We start from the raw sequence: 19,129 nt of genomic DNA, 5'->3' as shown, positions 1-19,129 counted from the left end.
AATGAAATCAAAACATGTTTCCTCACAATCTGAGGTAGGCCAGTAGCCAGGGTCATTGAATTTGTTATAAGTTAGCCTCTCAACTGAGAGGCAAACTCGTCCATTCAAGCTTCTCAAAATTTCTTTAACATTTGCTTTCTCTTCGTCGTACAATTCCAAGCAATACCGTGAAAGAATGGCAGATGAAGGATAAAATTTTGGATTAAGATAGGCAGTTAATTTTTTGAAGTGCACGGCTTCTACTGACTTTGGAGATGTACCGGGTTGACATAAAATCTTTGCCATAGTACGATAAGCTGTTTCTTCATTGACAACTGCTCCTTCCCTAAATTACTTCTGCTCACGTTCCTCGGATTTGCATTTCTTGGTTCACAGTCATGACTTTTCTCTTTTGTTGGTATATTTGGAAAACAAAATAAAGAACCATTTAAGCCAATTTGGTTGGAGGGATTATGAAAAATAATGCCAACACAAAGTTCTATATAAAATAATAGTGTTTGATTGGACGATTAGGAAAATAGCCTCTGAATAACTAATGCAGCTTTTGGTAGGGTGTATAAGAAGAAAAGCAATCCCTATATTATTATTCACTACATAATAACTCCGAGATTATTCACCAAACAATTATCATTTCTATTCTTATTCACACCAAAACTACATCTTGGATTACTTTTTATTGCATAACTAGTATGTGAACCAATTGACCTGCTAATGTGTAGTAACAGTGGAAGACAAATAAAACAAGTAAAAGAGAAGAAGAATGGAACCAGATCTAGGAAAGAAGTCACAGAGTGTTTTCCTCTTTGCGTCGCTCATTTCTGGTTTATAAACTGCACCTGAGATGAATCAGATAAGAAGGTTGAAGCATATAATATGATGTCAAATTTTCAGATGTAGAAACAGCATTAAAATTTGTTCTTTTCTTCAATTTTCTTCTTTCAGACAGTTCTGCTGTGGGATTTTATCCAAAGATCAAATATGTTGCATGATGTAGCATGAGCGGGTAAGGTCTGAGTACACAACACACCACTAGTGGGATCACACTAGCTAGGCATGTTGTTGATTGTTTGTTTGACTGTGGCATGAGCATCTTCTAGTATAAATATAGGATTCTGATATGGATTTGACATGGATATATTCAATTTTGAGTGTATTTTCTAAAATATATATTCGAAGCTAGTTGGGCTTTGGCTATATAAATCCTTTGTATCCATCAATTTAGAGGATTCATCATTGTTTAATTATTCAACCTAATTACAACAACTCTTAATTATTCATCTTGAGACCAGCTACACTTTGCAAAGTTAACATCAGCTAACAAAGTTATATGCTACTATCAGTTAAAGCTTCAAAATTTAGGAAAATAGACACACAAAAATTACAATCAGATGGGTTTAACTCAAGAAAAGGAACAAGTAGGCCTTGTTCAGTATTTTTTTTTCTTGATTTCTTCACTCCAATTATTTTCTTGAGCCGAGGTCTATCTTAAACAACCTCTTTATCTCCCAAGGCCTAGGTAAAGTCTCAAGCTACACAATCCTCCCCAAACCCCCTAATAGAATTACACCGAACATGTTGTTTGTACCAAACACACCCCAAGTATTATTTTATTTTAGGGATAAGTGTATGAAAAATACCTCAACTTTGGCCGAAATTGTTGTTACGATACCAAACTTTATGGAAGACCTATTATCCCCTAAACTATTTAATAGTGTATTAAATAGGTCCTCGTTAAAGTTTGGTATCATAACAACAATTTCGGCCAAAGTTTAAATATTTTTCAGACACTTATCCCTTTATTTTATGTGTGTGAAGGAATACACCCCTAAGCAAAAATTAGTCTGGTGCACTAAAGCTCCCGTGCTATATGTGGGGTTCAGGAAATGGCTGAATCATAAGGATATATTATAAGGAACTATTTTCACGACTTGAATCTGTATCCCTGTAGCATTCACATGATACCCCAGGAAAAAATATTACTAAAACCCTAAATCTACCCCTTTTAAGCGTAGACGGTAGAACCCTAGGAAAACAGTATAAAAAGAGAGCAATAATTTATAGAAGATCATATACAAACGATTAGATGATTTGAATACAATGAACAAGAGAGATGAGTGAAAGATTGAAACCTTTTTATATATGGAGAAAGAGAGCTTTGTAGCACGAAGTTGTGCAACTTCATATGAATGACTTTGAAATTTATATTACAAAAAAATGTGTGTGACAGGTCCACTTTTGCCCGGGAAAATATGGCATTGCCGGGGCCCAATTAAAAAAGAGAAAAACACATTTTATGCACATTGGTATAAAGTTAGGGGAAAATACATAAAATAGACCTTAAATAAATTAGGAAAAATTATCTAAATACACAACTTATTTTATTATATTCTGAAAAATTTCCTACCATTTAAATTTTTTTATAAAAATTCTTATTTTCCTCACCCTATTCACGGTACATCACTCTCACGCGATGTATCAGAATGTGATTTATTGGGGTGCGATATCGGGACAAGTGTGTCTTGTATCAACAAAGGTAATGTATCGAGACATTGAGAAATGTATCGGGACAAGTGTGTCTTGTATCAACAAAGATAATGTATCGGGACATTGAGTAATTTATCTAAAATCCTTAAATTTTAAGAATTTTTTATAATTTGGAAAAGGGTAGAGATATGATGTAACTCTTAACATTGTGAAATTTATGTAATTTTCACTAAAAATAAACTAACTACTGATTTTTTTATTTTACATTAAAGACCAATTGAGCCACTTTATTGAAAAAATAAATTGTGTATACAAATAGGATCAGCCCATAAAGTCAAATCCAAATTTGTCGCCACCTGAGCTTACACTCGCACCAGAAATGCGCCAGGATGGGGCGGCACGCCATTGAGGCACCAAGAGGGTTGGAGCCCCGCGCCTACATTGCGCCTGGTGCCCTGCGCCAGAAATGCACCAGGGTAGCCTGCCTTTGTTTCTCTTCCGTCTGAGTTCTTTTAAATTAATTGTGTCTTCACTCTCTTCTTAGGTATCACTATCAAAAACTTCTTTAATCACTGAGAGATCCTATATATCTTGATCATAACTCTTTAATTCACATTTCAAATTCAAGGTAGAGTTAAGAGTAAAGTTCGAGGGAGTCCTTTGAGTCATTTGAGAAGCCTTCTACAATTATTTATAACTTGAGTAAATGAGTATGATAATGAGGAGAGTTTGAGTTCATATTTCCAAATGAGTATGACGGGACTAAGTATTCCCAAGTGTACAACACATTTACATTTAAAACGAGAGGAAACCTTGATTTCTAAATAAGTTCATGAAGAGTTTTTGAGCATTCTCTTTTAAGAGAACTTTTTGAGCAATTATCTCAAATCGACTAGGAGTTATGTTTTTAAACATATGAGCATGAGTTATATATTATTGGGAGTAGTATTGAGCACTGATATGGGAATGAGTTCAGACAACTCAAAATCCTCATAAACCATGTATGCCAACAGGGGTAAAGGGTCGATGATTCCTTATTGCTTTTAAGCATAGCTTAGTGAATCCACTTAGTTGAGGATGCCCTATACTCCGGTAAGGTATAGGATAGTTCTGTTAGCGTGGGCGAGACGTTGTATCATCACATAGCTCATAGTGATGTCGGTTAGAGAATCTCCCAAATAAGAGTAAAGAGTTTATTATTGTATTTTTATATACATTGAGTTATTATTTACTATTTTAATAGCTTTATATATATATATATATATATATCACTGCTTTCATATTATATTGAGTTGAGTATTATTGAGTTGAGTTTTTTTTTCCACCAAAAATGCATTTTATTCATCTTCCAGCAAAAAGTTACATATGATATGAGGGAGATTACAATCAGTGATTACTACTCCCTATTAAGAGAAGAGTATATCAAGCTATCCTATTTGAGACGAAGAAAATGCAAGAGGTGGCTTTTTCATTTGGCTATAGTAACCAAGTGAGCCAATACACCAAACTCCTGTACTATGTACTGCCAGTACACAAAAATGCCTCAAGGAGGTTCCCAATTAATCAGATCATTCCTCCTCTTCTTCATGGTTCTAAAGTTAGTCATCTCCCACCTATCCATGTTCATTAGTCCTTTTACTCTAGTTGGTAATTCTGCAAAAGCATCATAGACCATGTTGTTAGGATTGTCGTAACTGAGAGATGCCAGAAGATCTGCAACTTTGTTTGCCTCTCCATAGCAGTGGCTTAAAATGAAGCCATTAGTCTCCATATGAGCTTTCAATTCTTGCACTTCATCATAAATTATCCATGGTGTGAAGTTGATGTCATTCACATAATTGTCTTCCTTTCTACCCGTTCAAGCTTATATGTTATATGTTCTAGTGTTCTGAGGGTGTAGACTCAGGCGTGACAACCACTTTCCAAGTTTTTCCCAAATTTTCCTCAAGTTTTCCCAAGATTTTTTTTGGGCCAAACGGGTGGGTCCTAACAAAGTTGGGGTTAATTATATGAATTTTCACTCATGTTTTAATCAGATAAACCCAACTCACATCATTGTGTCAAATAAAATAAAAATTTATATTTATTATAATAATAATAATATTCTTATATATTACTATTATTACTCATTATTATTATTATTATTATTAATATTAAAGGTTATCTACATTAATTACTAGTATATCAATTATGTTAGGATTTAATAACTACTTTGCTCGTATTTACTCCCTTCTTTTATTTTGTTTTCTCCATCTTGTAACGTCTTTCACCATTTTTAACTATTATTCATGTGCCACAATCTCATTCATCAATTATATCTATAAATAACCTCATTTTCCCCTCCCCTAACATAACATTCTTCTTTTATTCTCCTCTTTCTTAACTCTTGAGATTGTTTTTTTTTTTTTGTTCTCTCTCTATATATAGAGGGACATGAAATATGAATAGGCAGATGAGCATCTATCAATATAGATGAGTTTTTTTCGTTTTACATAGTATCTAATTTTTCTGGTGCAACTCGGGCACTAATTATTAACTTTCCGTGACCGTCGATGACGAATTTTGTGAAAAGAAAAATTTGTGCCCGACTTACACAGGCTAATTGGAGACTATAGTGAAAAAAAAAAAAAAATTTCTTCAGATCCATCTAATAATGCCCACTACTCGTGAGGTTTGGATTTCACTGAATCAAATTATACGTATAATCTTGCATGCATGCTATATCTTTTTTTTTATGTGTATTTAATATATACATAGTCAACTTTAATTTTACTGAAACAATTCCAAATCAAACTACAAACTCAACTTTTGTTTCTCAATTAATGATTCATATGCGTACGATCGATCATGGCAAATTACTATAAACTTGTACTGATAGAAGACAAAATCGAGGAAACCATATCGAGGTAATTCAACTCCATTGAGTGTATTGATTTAAAAAGAATAATAAATTTATATCTTTTGAACTCTTAAATATGAAATGAGCACAAGTTACTTAATAAGATTACTAGAAAATTTATATATTTGGCAAATATATTTTTATTTTTCGAATCCCGTGGATAATTTCAGAGATAATCCTTTAGGTTTGGCTTCATAAGACTGATATTACACTTAATCTTCGTTACACTGATTTTCTATTATTTTTGTAAGTTGGATTACATTCGATCTAATTCTTCAAGAGTTTGCTTTGTCTTAATTTGTTTTAGTTTGCTCATTCTCACGCTTGCACGACGTCTGAACTTTGAAGTTTGTAATAGAAAATTTTGTTTAAGGTCTCGTGTGAATGTATCAGTTTTCAGTTTAGAAAGCTTTAATGTGATTTGTCTATTTATGAACTTGAATAGAAGAGAAAAATATTTTTTCACTAAGCAAACTCTTAGCAATTTTAAGCTACATTGCAGTATATCAAAAGCTACATTTTAAGACAGTGGCGGATCCAAAAATTTTGTATCATGGGTGCTCAACTATTTTTAGCTCGAAAAATGCTACATATAANCACTATTTTACATATCTAATGTGATGAATGCTAAGGGCTTGTATGAGACCTCCGAGAGGTCGAATACGCATGTTACGACTTGGGGGTGCTCTCGGGTCGTGACACTCTGGTGATTGGTGAAGCCAAAGTTGGACTCTATTTTCTCTGCACTAAGTGTCTGATGAAGCCCAATCATCCTGATGCTAAATGTGCTGCATCAACTGCTTCTGCATCTAAAAACATGTCAACTACTTCTGAGTCTGTTAAGTTTGTTTCCTTTCCTATTTTCTCATGTAAGAACAGTACACCATCTGTTAAAGTTGTTCCTTTTCCTGCATCTTTTGTACAACATTGTACTTCATTCAATAAAAATTCTCAGAATTCTGCTTCTTTTATGACTCATTCTTGCAATGATATAAATGTACTGTGGCACAACAGGCTTGGACATGTAGCTTTTGTGAAGATGAGGGAAATCACATCCATACCTGATAACTTTTCCACTAAGCAACCTTTTCTTTGTACTATTTGTCAATGGCAAGACAAGAAAGACTACCTTTTCCACACAGAACCAGCACATCTACCAGGCCATTTCAATTGCTGCATATAGATCTTTGGGGTCCCTACCACATGATGACACATGACAACTATAGATATTTCATTACCCTTGTTGATGACTATAGTAGGTGTACATGGACTCAATTATTGACATGTAAAAGTAACACCTTGAAAGTCATCAAAACCTTCATGTCCATGATTGAAAACCAATTCAATGTTTCTGTCTAGACTATAAGAACTGATAATGGACTTGAATTTGTAAATTCAGAAACCTTAACTTTTCTTAAGTCTAAGGGAATCAATCATGAAAGAACTTGTCCCTACACACCACAACAAAATGGGGTGGTGGAAAGAAAACACAAATACTTGCTAGAAACTGCCAGGGCTCTTTTTTTCCAATCCAAATTACCACTAAAGTACTGGGGGGAATGCATTTTGTGTGCCACATATATTATCAACAGACTACCTACTTCACACATGAAGGGGAAATGTCCATATGAATTGTTGTATAAAACTAAACCAACTTACTCTCACATGAGAACCTTTGGTTGTCTTTGTTATCCCACCTTTCCAAAGTCTCACAGGGACAAATTTCAACCTAGAACAACACCTCACATCTTCATAGGTTACCCTTTTGGATCAAAAGGATACAAAGTTCTAAACCTGGCTACAAGAAAAATACATATCTCCAGGGATGTAGTTTTTAAAGAATCCATTTTTCCTTTTGCTACACTTTCTGATGTATCTTCTTTTCCTTCTGTTTTTCACACTGTGCCTTTCATGGACACTGTACATACTGATATTGGAACACAAAATATGCAACATGTTGAAAATAATATAGTTGATGCAAGTAACACTCTACTTCCCACTTCACCTACCCATTCAACCAATTTACCTACCACCATTCAACCTTCTAATCATATCCACATAATTGAACCTACAGCTCCACCTAGACCATCTAGATCACATAAACTGCCTACATACTTACAAGATTATGTCTTATCTAAGAATATGACAGCTGCACCTAGTGTTAATACACCTAACCAACTGCAAAATTCCAACATCTCCCTCAACGCTGCATTTTCCAAACATCAACATATAGGTGGTCTTGGCAGATGAGAGTCAGACTCTTGTGAGGAACATCAGCAATGATGATGAACCTTCCTCATATGGGGAGTCAACTATGAATTCTGCCTGGCAGCAAGCCATGACACAGGAATTTGAGGCATTGCATGCAAATCATACTTGGGATCTAGTTGATTTACCTAGTGGCAAGAAGGCCATAGGATGCAGGTGGGTTTATAAAGTGAAACATAAGGCAGATGGGACTATTGAAAGATTCAAAGCTAGACTTGTAGTGAAAGGCTACACTCAAGAAGCTAGGATTGATTATACAGAAAATTTCTCACCAGTTATAAAGATGACAACTGTGAGGGCTCTATTAGCCATAGCTATTAAAAAGGGCTAGAATATTTTTCAACTTAATGTAAACAATGCATTCCTTCATGGGGATCTACATGAGGAGGTCTATATGAAAGTTCCACCTGGCTTGGTAGTGCACAAGCCAGGGATGGTATGCAAGCTAAATAAGTCCCTATATGGCCTGAAACAAGCCAGTTGGCAGTGGTATGCCAAATTGACTGAGGCTTTGTATTCAAAAGGTTACACTCACTCGTTAAATGATTATTCATTGTTTCATAAAAAGTCTACAACCTCTACCATTTTTGTTGCCGTATACGTAGATGATGTGATTTTGACAAGCACATGTGTTTCTGAGATTGAAGAACTCAAGACCTTTCTCCATGATAAATTTAGGATTAAGGACTTGGGAAAATTACACTATTTTCTTGGGATGGAAGTGCTTTATAAAGATGATGGACTTATCATCTCACAAAGGAAATTTGTCCTAGACATGCTGAAGAATTACAAGGTTGCAGGGCTAAGAAGCTGCACATCTCCACTGGACCCTGCAGTAAAGCTCCATGCCAAGGAAGGAACACCTTTGTCAGAACTTTTGTTTTATAGGAAGCTTATTGGAAAGTTGAACTTCTTAACCAACACTAGAATGGACATATCATACAGTGTACAACACCTTAGTCAATTTATGCAGGATCCTAGAGAGCCACATTTGCAGGCAACATTCCATTTATTGAGGTATCTCAAGGTTGATCCTACTCTAGGAATTTTTATGTCCAAAGACCAGTCATACAATGTCAAGGCCTATTGTGACTCTGATTGGGCTGCATGCCCTGACTCTAGGAAGTCAGTGAGTGGCTATAGTGTACTGTTAGACAATAGTCCACTGAGCTAGAGATCCAAGAAACAAGAAACTGTCTCTTTGTCTTCAGCAGAGGCAGAGTAGGGCTCTAAGAAAAGTTGTAGGTGAGTTGGTTTGGCTTAGCAGATTATTGACAGAACTTACAGTGCCTCTGCCAACACCCATTGAAGTATTTTGTGACAGTCAATCAGCTCTTTATATTGCTCGTAATCCGGTGTTTCATGAAAGAACCAAACATATTGAAGTTGATTGTCACTTTGTACGGAATTTGTTTCAAACTGGACTTATCTCACTACATCACTTAAGCTCTGATAATCAACTTGTAGATATACTGACCAAAACTTTGACTGGGATCAAACATTATACAGCATTGAGCAAGTTATCAGTGTTCTCCACACCTCCAACTTGAGGGGGGGGGGGGTATTGTGATTCAGCTAATTATGTACTAGTCTAATTAGTTAGTTAGTTAGTCTTGTCAGATTAATTAGTCAAGGTAGTTAATATACTGTTAGTGTTCTGTTAATATGTCAGTTCAATTGTTAGTTAGTTTTACTATTTCCTCTTTGTATAAATATACACTCTTCTCATAATGAAAATCCGTTAAGAGATTTTCCCCAAATTACTCTCTTCCTCTCCAGTCTTTTTCTCTCACGCATTGCATCCATGGATGGTGCTTAGCCATGGTTGTGCAGTATTATTGACAATTTCTTCACTCCAGTTATTTTCTTGAGCCGAGGTCTATCTTAAACAACCTCTTTATCTCCCAACGCCCAGGTAAAGTGTCAAGCTACACAATCCTCCCCAGACCCCCTAATAGAATTACACCAAACATGTTGTTGTTGTACCAAACACACCCCAAGTATTATTTTATTTTATGTGTGTGAAGGAAAACACACCCTAAGCAAAAACTAGTCTGGTGCACTAAAGCTCTCGTGCTATATGTGGGGTTCAGGAAATGGCCGAACGATAAGGATATATTATAAGAAACTGTTTTCATGACTTGAATCTGTATCCCTGTCGCATTCACATGATGCCCCAGGAAAAAATATTACTAAAACCCTAAACTTACCCCTTTTAAGCGTAGACGGTAGAACCCTAGGACAATAGTATAAAAAGAGAGCAATAATTTATAGAAGATCATATACAAACGATTAGATGATTTGAATACAATGAACAAGAGAGATGAGTGAAAGATTGAAACATTTTTGTATATGGAGAAAGAGAGCTTTGTAGCAAGAAGTTGTGCAACTTCATATGAATGACTTTGAAATTTATATTACAAAAAAATGTCCACTTTTGCCCGGGAAAATATGACATAGCCGGGCCCAATTAAAAAAGAGAAAAATACATTTTATGCACATTGGTATAAAATTAGGGAAAAATATATAAAATAGACCTTAAATAAATTAGGAAAAATTATCTAAATACACAATTTATTTTATTATATTCTGTGAAATTTCCTACCATTAATTTTTTTTTATAAAAATTCTTATTTTCCTCACACACTCTCTCCTATTCACAGTATATCACTCTCACGCAATGTATCAGAATGCGATTTATTGGGGTGCGATATCGGGACAAGTGTGTCTTGTATCAACAAAGGTAATGTATCGAGACATTGAGAAATGTATCGGGACAAGTGTGTCTTGTATCAACAAAGATAATGTATCGGGACATTGAGTAATTTATCTAAAATCCTTAAATTTTAAGAATTTTTTATAATTTGGAAAAGGGTAGAGATATGATGTAACTCTTAACATTGTGAAATTTATGTAATTTTCACTAAAAATAAACTAACTACTGATTTTTTTATTTTACATTAAAGACCAATTGAGCCACTTTATTGAAAAAATAAATTGTGTATACAAATAGGATCAGCCCATAAAGTCAAATCCAAATTTGTCGCCACCTGAGCTTACACTCGCACCAGAAATGCGCCAGGATGGGGCGGCACGCCATTGAGGCACCAAGAGGGTTGGAGCCCCGCGCCTACATTGCGCCTGGTGCCCTGCGCCAGAAATGCACCAGGGTAGCCTGCCTTTGTTTCTCTTCCGTCTGAGTTCTTTTAAATTAATTGTGTCTTCACTCTCTTCTTAGGTATCACTATCAAAAACTTCTTTAATCACTGAGAGATCCTATATATCTTGATCATAACTCTTTAATTCACATTTCAAATTCAAGGTAGAGTTAAGAGTAAAGTTCGAGGGAGTCCTCTGAGTCATTTGAGAAGTCTTCTACAATTATTTATAACTTGAGTAAATGAGTATGATAATTAGGAGAGTTTGAGTTCATATTTCCAAATGAGTATGAGGGACTAAGCATTCCCAAGTATACAACACATTTACATTTAAAACGAGAAGAAACCTTGATTTCTAAATAAGTTCATGAAGAGTTTTTGAGCATTATCTCTTTTAAGAGAACTTTTTGAGCAATTATCTCAAATCGAGTAGGAGTTACGTTTTTAAACATATGAGCATGAGTTATATATTATTGGGAGTAGTATTGAGCACTGATATGGGGATGAGTTCAAACAACTCAAAAAATCCTCATAAACCATGTATGCCAACATGGGTAAAGGGTCATACTTTTTAGATGATTTCTTATTGTTTTTAAGCATAGCTTAGCGGATCCACTTAGTTGAGGGTGCCCTATACTCCGGTAAGATATAGGACAGTTCTGGCAGCGTGGGCGAGACGTTGTATCATCACGTAGCTCCTAGTGATGGTTATCGGTTAGAGAAATCTCTCAAATAAGAGTAAAGAGTTTATTATTGTATTTTTATATACATTGAGTTATTATTTACTGTTTTAAAAGCTTTATATATATATACTTTTATCATTGCTTTCATAATGAGTTGAGTTGAGTATTATTGAGTTGAGTTGAAAACTTTTTCCACCAAAAATGCATTTTATTCATCTTTGAGCAAAAAGTTACATATGATATGAGGGAGATTACAATCAGTGATTACTACTCCCTATTAAGAGAAGAGTATATCAAGCTATCCTATTTGAGATGAAGAAAATGCAAGAGGTGGCTTTTTCATTTGGCTATAGTAACCAAGTGAGCCAATACGCCAAACTCATGTACTATGTGTACTGTCAATACACAAAAATGCCTCAAGGAGGTTCCCAAATCAGATCATTCCTCCTCTTCTTCATGGTTCTAAAGTTAGTCATCTCCCACCTATCCATGTTCTTTAGTCCTTTTACTCTAGTTGGTAATTCTCCAAAAGCATCATAGACCATGTTGTTAGGATTGTCGTAACTGAGAGATGCCAGAAGATCCGCAACTTTGTTTGCCTCTTTGTAGCAGTGGCTTAAAATGAAGCCATTAGTCTCCATATGAGCTTTCAATTCTTGCACTACATCATAAATTCTCCATGGTGTGGAGTTGATGTCATTCACACAATTGTCTTCTTTTCTACCAGTTCAAGCTTATATGTTATGTTCCAGTGTTTCAAGGGTGTACACTCGGAGCGTGATAATCACTTTCCAAGTTTTTCTCAAATTTTCCTCAAGTTTTCCCAAGTTTTTTTTTGGGCCAAACGGGTCCTAAATAAGTTAGGGCTAATTATATGAATTTTCACTCATTTTTTAATCATATAAACCCAACTCACATCATTGTGTCAAATAAAATAAAAATTTATATTTATAATAATAATAATAATAATAATAATATTCTTATATATTACTATTATTATATCATAGTGTTATTACTCATTATTATTATTATTAATATTAAAGGTTATCTACATTAATTACTAGTATATCAATTATGTTAGCATTTAATAACTACTTTGCTCATATTTACTCCCTTCTTTATTTTGTTTTCTCCATCTTGTAACGTCTTTCACCATTCTTAACTATTATTCACGTGTTACAATCTCATTCATCAATTATATCTATAAATAACCTCATTTTCCCCTCCCCTAACATAACATTCTTCTTCTATTCTCCTCTTTCTTAACTCTTGAGATTGATTTTTTTTGTTTCTCTATATATACATACATAGAATAGAAAAAGAGGGACATGAAATATGAATAGGCAGATGAGCATCTATCGACTATCAATGTAGACGAGTCTTTTTCATTTTACGTAGTATCTAATTTGCCTGGTGCAACTCGGGCTGAGTCGGGCACTAATTATTAACTTTACGTGACCTAGCTTGTCGATGACGAGTTTTGTGAAGAAAAATTTATGTCCGACTTACACAGGCTAATTGGAGACTACAGTAAAAAAAAATAAAATAATTTCTTCTGATCCATCTAATAATGCCCACTACTCGTGAGGTTTGGATTTCACTCAATCAAATTATACGTATAATCTGGCATGCATGTTATATCCTTTTTTATGTGTATTTAATACAGAATTATTAACATGAGGATAATTAATGTAGTCTTAAATTACTAAATAACATCACTAGAAATTTTACATATTTGGCAAATATATACTCATTAACATGAGGGATAATTTCTGAAATATATACTCATTAACAGTTTAGAAAGCTTTACTGTGATTTGTCTATTTATGAACTTGAATAGAAGAGAGAAATAATTTTTCACTAAAATTTTAGGTACTGAATATGAAATATATGGGTTAACACTGAACCATAAAAGTGGATTAATATAATCCCAATACCTAAATTTCAAATGAAATATGTAATGTCTAGAGTGAAACATACAAAGGCTTCATGAGAACCAAATATCTGATATGCCACAAATTCCAAATCACATCTGCAGTATATCAAAAGCTACATTTTAAGATAACATTTCTAGTGCTTTGACATAATCACTTCTGTCATGTAAAGCAAACTCTTTGTAAGTAATCACAAATTTCTTAGATGATCTACAGTTGTCTAACAATTTCTTAGCAAGTCCTCATACATATCGGGAGACACAGTTCTCTGAACAATCCAGGCATTTTCTTCTCTTTGCTATGATAACAAACTCCTTCAAAACCACTGCATTCTTCAGTAGAACCTTCGAAAGTTTGAAAAGCTTGTATTTGGACCAAAACTTCGAACATCCCCATGTACCATCGACAATCTTAACACTTTTGATATTGGGAAACACAATGTTAGAAATCCAACTCTGCAAATTGCTATTTTTTGTTTTGACCAAATAGATCTCAAAGAGAAAATGCACATCCTCAACCTGGAACTGAGAATATAATCAGGACCTGATGCAGGTCTACGACATAATGAAAATTATTCTACAAAAGACAATAACATGATTTCACAGCATGGCTGATATAGAAAAATTTTCAAAATCCAATCTTGAATAGTTTTCAGCAAATAATTACAATATCAAATCCGTTTTAGAAATACGCAAACAGTATATAAACCAAGCTGAAAGAATCAGTTGGTCACCAATCCTCCTATCCAATTATTTATACAGTAGCATTATAGTGACAAATGATTCTTGTTGAAAATTAATGTTTTGGTTTATTTACGTTTCTCCCTAAGAAACTCAGTAAAAGCAGTGGATGTAGAAAGAAAAGCATAAATCAAGAGAAATTACGATCCAAAAACCAAATGCATGTTGACGGTCTCCAAAAGTGGTGTGGCCTGCAAAAGGCTAGCTATTCCATAAAAGGTATGATACATTGGATGCAACTCCAGCGTCAAGCATTTGCATCTCAATTCTGGAAGGGAAACTCCATCGAGTAGCAATATGAACACAGCCTGGTGATATAATCCCAACAAAAGATAATTTTATCAAAACTTAACCATAGTTATCACTTTAAGAAAAAACAATGTATGAAAGGCTAGTTTCTAAAATAATCTATTGTCAATAAGGAAATACCCATCTTCAAAAAGTACAAGGGAAGATCACAAATGGTGAAAGAAGACGATCGTTTTGTAAACATAAAATAATTTTCTTTTAATAATTCAACCAAAAAGGAGTTTCACTGAAATTCTCAGGTATGTAAAAGTTCATAGTTCATAATGGTATGAGATTTTGTAGGCAGAATCTTTCTCAGGGTTACATCCTGCAATTCTTAGCAAAAAGTCGATAGAGAATAAGATCTTTTGACATAAAAACAAACCTCTGTTAACCAATTTCCAAATGTTAGCTCAGTCGCATAACTCAACTTTTAAATATAGTCCAGTACAAAGTTTCTCAAAACTTGATGATAATCACGACGGCCTTCATAGGGAAAAGCAATACTGTTAAATTGACAAGTGAGGCGGGCTGTAACCAAAGAGGATACATTTAGCAGCCTACACTTGAGATACCAAATATCTCCTGAAATCTCCAAATATTGGGGCAATTATTTTCAAAGAAAGGCCAGTCCCAGCATCAGGCTTCCAATGGCCCGCCAATGTTAGTCTTTTCAAATTTGAAGAAGCAATATCAAGGCGACTCAAACCCCTGAATAGTGACAACTCCAAAGTTTCCAAAGCAGGACAAACTGACAGTAAGTTCACGATATCATCATCATCGTTTAACGTTATTAAGTGAAGCCTTAACCTCTTTAAAGAGTTCCAAGCTATATCTCGTCCTTTTTCACTCAAATTCAACGAAATCAATGACGAAGAACAGTAAATAGATAGGGGAAATTCATAAGTGAGATTCTCATCATATCTATACAATACAATATCTTCCACTTTTCTTTCCGCAGCAAAATTAATCCATCGGCTAATTTCCAAGTAACAGTTAGATGGACTTGTATAGTACTCATCTAAATCGAGATGGAATTTTTCAATTTTGGAACAAGTACAGCGAGCTAAAACGTGATCCACAAACGATATGAATTTTGCTGCTGTTTTATAATCAAAATTAGAGAAAAATGAAGCTATAAATTGAAGTCCAGAGATAACGCCACCTTTTTGATAGAAGAGACGATGTTTGGTGGGCAAGAGGGAGACAATTTGAATGAGAAGTGAGTCGGGCAACTGACTGATACGATCTAGGGTTTCTTCAACTCCATTGTTTTGTTTCGTCGACATTGGAATCTCTCAAATTACTAATGCCAATTCTCACTACAAAACCCCCTTTTTTCCCTTTCAGAAAGGCAAGAAACCGATAGTTTCTCAAAGGAGAAAGGGCTTTGGGCCTCGTTTTCTTTGGGTCACTTGATTTGGGCTTGCCTAACTTTTTCGGGTGACATAAATTTAGCAACTTACTTAAATCACACTAATTTAGGAGTTAATTACTTACATACACTATAGTTTCTAATATTATGTATTTTACTAGATTTTGATGCCTCCAGATACATGTATCTCAGATATATGGGGTCAAATTTAGGTATAATGTAATCTAGATACATTGTATCGAAGTAGATTCGCATGTATCTAGGTACATAGCAAATCTCTCTCGCCTCTCTTCCATTTCGCTCGCCACTCTCCTATGTATCTAATATCTCACATACATGTGAATCACTATATATATATTGTATGTATCTTTTGTAACTCACATATATCTAGGATACATACAAATTTCGCCTACGTCTCTCCCTATTTTTGTGTATCCAGTAGCAAAAATACATGTATCTAAGTGTAAGATACGTAAGAAACTTTTAATTAGTGGTAAGATACGTAATATTTCAAAAGTATAAGTAATAATATTATATATGATAGTGAAGTATAACTAATTGTGTAGTTTTTCCTTAATTTTATATTTTTGTATGTCTATACTTGAACATAACTTCAGTTTCTAAAGAGGTATAAGTTTGATTGTTAAACGCAACAATTAATAATCATTTCGTTTGATAACATAAATTAAAGACCAACACGGGAAAATGTGTAATTTTGTGATTTTTCCCGCTTTTTACGTAATTTTTAAAATCTAGATTTTTTAAAAGAAAACATCCCTAAACTATCAAAAATAGAATACAAATGTTGTCCATTTGGTTTTTAGTCCAGAGTACTCCTAAAAATTTCAACGGGCACACTATTTAGTTGTCCCCATTTAACTTATACCCATTTTCATAAAAAATATACCATTATTGATATAAGTGAATTTTTACCTAATCAAAAATCATTTTAAATTGATAAGTATTTAATTGATGTAATTTAATGAAAAGTATATCTCACTTCTTATGACTTATGAGTGAGAGATTTTTTAAAAGTACATGGCATAGCTAAATATACCATATGACCAGGGATGAATTTACTATTGTGCATGTGAATAATTTTTTTTGTCAAACTAGATATTTTATATACATATTTTTTAAGATTGATTTAATTTTATCTGTTGACACTCAAGTTCTTAAATGATTGATTGATGCATTTGACTAGATATATATTGAGTTATTCATCCAAAGAAACTGAGATTAATTCTCACTTAATTTATTTTCCCTTTTTTTTTATTAAGTGATGCACTCGTGTTTTAGAAATTTCAGATATGATAGGTGGGAGTAATTCTCTATTACTTGATGGGCATAAATAAGCTCAACACAAAATTCCAAAATCAAAGTCCCTAGGGAAAGGGCAAGGATGTGTGCCATTCTCGACATTCTATTCCCTCACATGGATCCACGAAATAAAGACACAAAGTAATGAGTTTACACGAATTCATGTGTAAAGTTTCCAATTTTCCTACTTGTAGGGAATTAGGGACATAATGAAGTTGATTTCTTAAACATCTTTTTCTCCATAAAGTGTATATATTTACATAGAGCAGTGTAGTGTTTTGTATTTTAAACATTTCAAAGTTGAAAAAGGTTCTAATTATTTTCAAATGAGCCATTATAGTTTAATCTTTTAACAATTGGTTAGACCTGTTTGTGTTTGCAATAAATTTTAAAGTAATAGATGAAAAAACATAATTGTATTCATAAACATATGTTTCTCCCTTGATTCTTCTCTCTCATAAGATTTATCCATGATTCGAGGATCGTTAGTGAAGTATTTTTCGAAATGATTTGGTTTTGATCGCTTAATGAATAATCCATACATTTGCGGAATATTCGAAATGTCTCTTAAAGGGAATATAATACCCTTTATATAGGCATGAACTATGATTTTGAGTTGAATAGCCTCCAAAAATCTTAATTGAAATTGAATATATTTCAATTCGAATTGAACACATCTAGTAAAGTCGTCCCACAAAATTTCAATATTTACAAGACCTTTCACGATTAATTAGAGTTTTCATATTCAAGTTTAAAAATAAAATTATCTATATAATAAAGATTTGAACATTATATACTATATTAAAATATGAATTCAAATTAATCGAGACGCTCAGGAGGAGAAGTTTATTGTGGGAAGTAACCAAAATTCAAATGTGCTACTAGTAGTGAAGTGGCAGTAATGATGGGTCGAGAGCGCCGCGAGATGCGACAATTTGAGAACTTCCTCCCTTTCTCCCGCCGTATATCCTGGCCCCCCTTTTTCTTTTAAGAAAAAAAAATGTTTGTGATTTCAAATTTTTCAAAACTTAAATTTGTGATTTCAAATTTCTGAAAAAATAAATTTTCATTGATTAAATATTTTAAAGTTGAAATTTAAAATTTAAATTTACGTGTGATTTTTGGAATTTATAGTTATGGTTAAACGTGTATTTTACGTGGAAATAATTGAGGTTTCGTGAGTTATTAAATTAAAATATCATTTTTAGATAACATATTAAATGAATTATTTAATATATTTATAAGGTATATATTAAAATTAGGGATTGATTCAGCCAAATCCGTTAACGAAATATTAGCTTCCCCCCACACCTTGACGCATGGAGTGCTAAATGCCTACAAAATAGGTGCACAACTTAAGGCTCCACTTGAAGATATTAAATTCCATATTATTAATTAACTAGTAAACACATCCGTGCGACTCATTAGATTTATGAATAATTTTTTTTAAAATATTTTGAGTCAAATATTATTACCATTAAACCCAATAAATTATATTTCAACTTATAATCCACTACCTATGCTTTTAGTACTTTAAATATAGTTAATTTCATATAATCTATTTGGTATGTTATCTTTAAAAATGTGTAAAGAAAGAAAAACAATTTCAAGAAAATTTGCTTTCTGTTTGTGCGTCTTCAATAAATTCTAAATTATATTTTTAGGACGGAGTTATATTTCACGGTGTTCATAAAAAATTATGAAAAAAGTTACTCTAAATAAATAGATAAACAATAATTTAATAAAATTCAGAATTTACATTCTCTAACTTTTTTAACATGTCATATATATATATATTACTAAAATTCCCAGAGTGGAAATATATCACTAATTTCAAGTCATGTTAACCATATTATTTTATCTAAAAATTTTACATCTTTTAGAATCTATTGCTTGTAAAATAATAAATGGTAGATTTTTATTTTGGTGAAAATCATCTTCAATATATTGAGATATCATATCAACACTACACAAACAATC

This window comes from Solanum stenotomum, chromosome 10 (genome assembly GCF_019186545.1).
Source record: "Solanum stenotomum isolate F172 chromosome 10, ASM1918654v1, whole genome shotgun sequence".
NCBI classification, from domain to species: domain Eukaryota; kingdom Viridiplantae; phylum Streptophyta; class Magnoliopsida; order Solanales; family Solanaceae; genus Solanum; species Solanum stenotomum.
The sequence above is the reverse complement of the archived record's forward strand: the minus strand, read 5'-3'. Positions refer to the sequence as shown.